Raw genomic sequence first — 6,000 nt, 5'->3', positions numbered from 1 at the left:
GGTAATTCCACTCTCCCTAGGTATGAAGGAGGAAACAAAACACCGGGATACTGGTACAAAAAACCAAAACAAAGCAAAACAGAACCAAAAACAAACAAACAAACAAAAACCAAAAAAAAAAAAAAAAAAAGTGACAGAGAAGGTTTGGACAACTCTTTTTCTTCTGTTTTTTTCATTGCCTTAGGCACATGCGCTGTGAACATTTGGAAGGAAGGCTCCACCTTCATGACTGCCTCTCACTGAATGTCAACTGAATGTGGTCAAGATCACATCCCAGGCTTGACTCTCCTCCTGGGAGTTTCTTTTTGAAAAGCCTCACACACCTGAGCAGGCAATGGCATCTATTGATCACCTGTAGCAGGTTGTCTGTTCCTCTGAGGACCAAGAATGGCTGACAGCCCAGGAAATCCAACTTTCACTCAGGGCTCTGCCAAAGCCGACAAACGAGGCAGGAGGTTTTCCATCAATGCCTCAAGGGAGAGGAGAGGGGGTTTTCAGAAGCCACCTCTTCCATAAGATCAGGATTTGGGTTGATTTTTATTTCTGAATCAACTGCTAAATCATCAGAATCTATCCTGCTGCACTTATTGCTTCAAGGTGCATTGCTGAACACAAGTAGCAGATCTGGCCAAGACTAGAGGCCTTAAAGATGGATTATATGAGATGGGAATAGTCTCAGAAATTAGGACTCAGATATTTGAGTGCAGGGTCTTTTGAAGTGAGATCATGTGTTTTTATACACAGGAAAGGTTTCACTTTGGTTTAGCAAAAGGGATGCAGAATAAATTATTTTGAAAGTCAATCTGGTCACGTTTGTGGGTGGTCACCCCATCACCTGTTTCAATGTGCTATAGCTCCTGTAGACTCACCTGTGAGTCTCTCACACTGCTCCTAATCCCATACTGCAGGTACTGGGAACACAAATATCTCCATACCCGTAAGCTGTGGAGAGGGCACATCCCCACCTAGGCTATGTAAACTACCCATGCTCCTAAGTCACAATCAGCCACCAAACTGAAAAATTGTCAAAGGTTATGTTTAAATTACATTACAGAGATATCTAAAAGCACCTGGAAATCTTTCTGGTTATCCTGCAACAGTAGGAATATGTTTATATGGATCAATCTCAGTCAGAGCACTTATTAAAATCAATAAACTCCTATAAGCATGAGAGATGTTTTCCCTTCCATGTGCCTGGGTTGTCAGTGACTACAGACTTCCACTGCCTTAAAGGAAAAATAGCTTATTCCTAAGCCATGAGATTTGTGGTGGAGAAGAGAGAAAATTTGGTTATCCAATAGCCTGAAGAGAGAATTCAGTAGTTCCTGAGAGTGAGCAGAGAATGAGACTTGAGAACTGATTTTAGCAACACTGACATGAAGACCTGGTCATCAAAGTCTGAGGACAGATTTGATTTGGAGAGCTATTGGCTCTACATGCACAGTGAAGATACATGACATCATGTCAGAGAGATGGATCAAGTAGACCAGTGGGAATGGAAAGAAAATTCCATGAAAACATGGGATTTCCTCATCTCCCCAAACATCATAAATCATGTCTGATCTGCTTAGTCACTCTGTGCTGATCCATCATACTCCAGTAAAGCAAGCTCTTAAATGCTTGGTTATCCTGAGATCTTTGAGAATGCAAGAGGCTTGAAAAGCTTGTTGCCTCCTATCTCTCTTCTGTCTCAATGCTTAAAAAGAAAAAAAAAAAAAAAAAAAAAAGAAATCTTCCAGAGACCGACTCCTTCCACTCAGACAGGTCAGGAGCAGTTTGGGCAGAAATTCTCTGCACCACAGGCAAGTGAAATCTGAGACGTGCTGCTAAAGCCAGAAGCCAAGGAACACCTGGGTGTTGTCCACTCCAAGGGCAAGAGCTGAGAGACAGGACACTGAAACAGCAACTCAGAGCAGAGATGCAGAATTTGCTGCCCGAGGTTTGTGTGATAAAACTTCCAGTCAATTTTCCAATGAAGTGATAAGGAGAGATGTCCCCACCAGAGCCTTGTTTTACCTTTCTTGATGCAAAAGGACAACTCGGTAAAACAAAAAACAACCATTCCTCTATGACGTCCATGAAGTACCTATGCAGAGATGACAGGGACAAATATACATTATCAAATCCATAGGCTTTCACCTTCCTCTCCCATGACCCCTTTGGAAAAGGTCTCCTAAATAAAAATGAGGTTGGCAGGAGCAGATGGAAGCATAACTCTTTTTGGATGTCCAGGATTTTATGGAAAAGTCACCCTAGGAAATAAATAGGCAAGAATATCCCTTCTAGGTCCATGCATCCAGTACACAGAAGGAAAATCCTTATAGAAAGGTTATCAGTGTCTGACAAACTTAATCGGGTTTTCATAAAGGAAAACATCCTGCCTGCTATTAATGGAAAGACCCTGGGTGACTGTTCAGAAATCCATCATATGTTCAGTCCCTCCTTCCTCATTTTTGGCTTTCCCATGGGTCTTGTTCAATTCCTACTTGAGGATCCTCCTTTCTCTGGGCTCAGCATAATTTTATATTCCCCTCCACTTCCTGTCCCATACTGATACTTTTAAAAAAAAAAAAGTCTATTATGAAGCAGCTGCAATCAAGAATAACAGTTCAGGACCAGTGTCTATTCATTACTGTTTCCTCAGAGTCCCTAAATATAGTTTAAAATTTATCACAGAATCTATAAATCTGCTCCAGTGCGACGCTGCGGGAAGTAAATTCATCAGCCATCATTTCTGCATGCGTGGAGAAGGGGGATGACCTTCTGTCACTGGCTTGAGGTTTTGCAAGGGAGGCAACTTCACCTCTTGCAGAGAGGAATCCTGTACCCTTCCTAGCTTTGGGCAGTCTTGATATGAGGGGGAACAAACCACCAGTGTCAAAAACAAGTCACCATCACCCCCCTGCATTCACAGCAGCCCATGCTGTGACTTCTCCATTCCTTCTGGCTTCTTAATTTTTCACAATGGTTGCAGCTGAGAGAAGCTCCTCTATGACTTTGTCCATATGAATATCAGGGAAGAGTGTAATTAAAAGCAGAACAGGAGCTGAAGGGTTGTATTCTGACTTGGAATAAAGAAATGCAGGTCTGCAGGCAGCAGTGCTACCTGCAGCCATGGGGCCACCCCAGGTTATGCACTGAAAATTTGTGATTTAGCAGGAAAAGAGTTATCCACTCAGGAAGTGTAAGAAGGTTAATGTGATTCTAACAAAAAGTGAAAAAAAAAACAGTTGCACTGTAATATTACAATGCAATAATAATTGGGAATTAAAATGGTCATGGGCTAAGTCTAAATAGGCATGCAGGTGGTTCACTAATTATCCACGTTAGCATGAACAGCAGCATGTGAGGCTTGCAAGCAAAATTTCCCTGAGCATTTCAGTCACTTCTGTCTTCCCAGAGGACAGGTTTTCATTAATTATTTCAGTGCCTCTGCAGTCGACAGTAACCCAGAGTGGAAATGTAAAAGGACAGGTTAAATAACCAGGTGTTTTGTACCTTGAGAGAAAAAAATGAGTTGAGCTTCAGGTCAAAGTCTTAATTTAAGCTTATAACAAGGGAAATATACTTCTACAATAGAGTGATCCAACATGCACCCGGGAGTCTGCATAGCCTCAGGGAATTGTGTGAAACAGGTATAAATTTGCTATACATTTGTGTTGTGCCTTGGTTTCTGCAGAGCTGCAGCTCAGATATGCACACAGGCACACACACAGAACCAGTACAGACAGACAGGTGACAAAGGGGCCCTCCAGGCCCCTGGGTACAGACACACCTAGGCACAACACGCACACAATTTCCTTTGTGACAAGGTAGCGAGTCCACACCACCCATAAGCACCCACCTATACCTGTACATGAGTATTTCTACAGAAGAATGCTAACAAAAATTTCATTTTTAAAAAAGCAGTGTGAAGATTAAAAAAATCAGCCACCAAAATGTTAGGAAACACCAGACTGAATTGTTCACACTCTCTCTCCTCCTCTATTATTCTTTCTACATGTGACAGTCACACCTGGTTTTTTTCCTTTGCCTCATCCAGGGCACAGGGAGGACTTTGCCTTTCCTGAGCCATGGATCTGCATTTTGGTCACTCCTCCCCCCTGCTGTCCTGCAGACATGTCAAAGCTGGTGGGTTTTACATGGGGCCCATCAACCTGCACCCAAACTCTGCACAAGTGATGGATTTATCCTCATAACATACCTTCTCCCCAGATTTAGGGATGGGAGGAAGAGGAAGAAATTAAGTACTGGATTTGCAGTTCAGTGATGAACATAGTATTTGTAAAGAATTTTATATTCTGAAGGACAAATACAGGCATGAGACTCTCTGGCTTTAGATGCCACTGAGAGTTCTGCACCCACAAAGCAGAGTTCAGGGTGTGAAACTTGGCATCTTAATGATGATCACATATTTAGTATCTGTTTCCATGTGACAAGACTGGGTTGAGTTTTCCAATGCCATATAGAACCTTTTTAGAAGGGGTAAATGGGACATTTGAAAGGCTTACTTTTCAGGGTTTTTTCAATAAGAACTTCTTTTGGTTTGCTGTCCCAAACACCCCCTAAGATTTACAAAAAACAAAACAGGTTCCCTCTTGTCCCTTCATCACCCATCTGATTCTTCCCCTGATTAAAAACCAGTCTTGAGTGAACCAAGAGTCTCAGTGACCAAAAAGGAGTATGAAAACTTGTGGTCTATGAGTCTGTGGACATTAGAAATACAAGTGATTCTGGAGGGGAAAACAACCCATGTTGAGGACTCAAAGACCATATTTGGGGGTTACTTCAGTGTAGTTTTATTCTGGCTCTGAGGCCTGAGTTGCCATGAGTGTAGTAGGGGGAAGTCTAAGGAAACCAAGTTTCATGAGCCAGGGTAAAATCTCCTCACTCCAAGGTGGAACTACCATTTTGGAGGAAATCACTTTAAAAACACACTGCTAATCTGAACCTAAATGCAAATCTAGATGCATCCTAGGTTAACCTGTGATTCAAAAACACAGAATAAAAATTAAAAGTTTGCAGATTGCACTAATTGAAGTATTTCTAATTTTTTCAACCTCAAAGCACTGAGGCTGGTAATCTTAAAAATATCCCTTCAATGTCACAACAGCTGTTTGCACAGTGTGGGAACAGTAGAGCTAAAATATTAACTGAGAGCCTGGAATCTTGGAATACCCTGAGTTGGAGGGGACCCACAAGAATCAGAGTCCAACTCCCAGCCCCAGGAGTCACACCCTGTGCCTTGAGGGCGTTGTTCAATTACTCCTTGAATTTTGTCAGGGTTGGTGCTGTGATCATTTCCCCAGGGAGGCTGTGCCAGTGCCCAAGCGCCCTCTGCGTGAAGAATTTTCTAATACCCAACCTAAACCTGCCCTGACTCAGCTTGAGGCCATGCCCTCGGGTCGTGTCATCGGTCACCAGAGAGGAGACATCATTCCTGCCACTGCACATCCCCTTTGGTGAGGAAGCTCAGTACACTGCTATGAGGCCTCTCCTCAGGCTCCTCCTCTGCAGGCTGGGTAAATCAAGGTAAGAAGGTTGAAAATAATACATAGGATGTCTTGATTCAAGTCTCATTAGGAATCTTTCCACTGATTTCAGTGGAGTTTTGCTTGGTGTAAAATGCAGCTGCAACAGACACAGCAGCACAGCAGCTGATTACTCACTCAAATTCCCAAAAGGAATTTTCCCCTGCAAGAAGACCACAAGATTTGACCCCACTAATGACTTCCCTGGTGTTCTCTGCACAATATAGATTACCAAAGTGGAGCCCTGACTCAGAGGGTTTTCCTGCTCCAACCTGCCCATCATCATCTCTTCCCTGCAATCCCAGCAGTGAAGAAAGGCAGAGTGGCCATTCACAAGGTGTTTGCCCAAGAACAACAGTTCTCAGCCTGTTCTGTAAACCCGATTTTAGCCATCAGAGGGAAGAAAAGAAGGAATAAAAGTCCACCCAAGCAAACAAAACAAAATAAATGTAAAACATAAGCACAAACA

The sequence above is a fragment of the Melospiza melodia genome, chromosome 4 (assembly GCF_035770615.1).
Source record: "Melospiza melodia melodia isolate bMelMel2 chromosome 4, bMelMel2.pri, whole genome shotgun sequence".
In the NCBI taxonomy this organism is placed as follows: domain Eukaryota; kingdom Metazoa; phylum Chordata; class Aves; order Passeriformes; family Passerellidae; genus Melospiza; species Melospiza melodia.
This window is presented reverse-complemented; position numbering follows the sequence as displayed.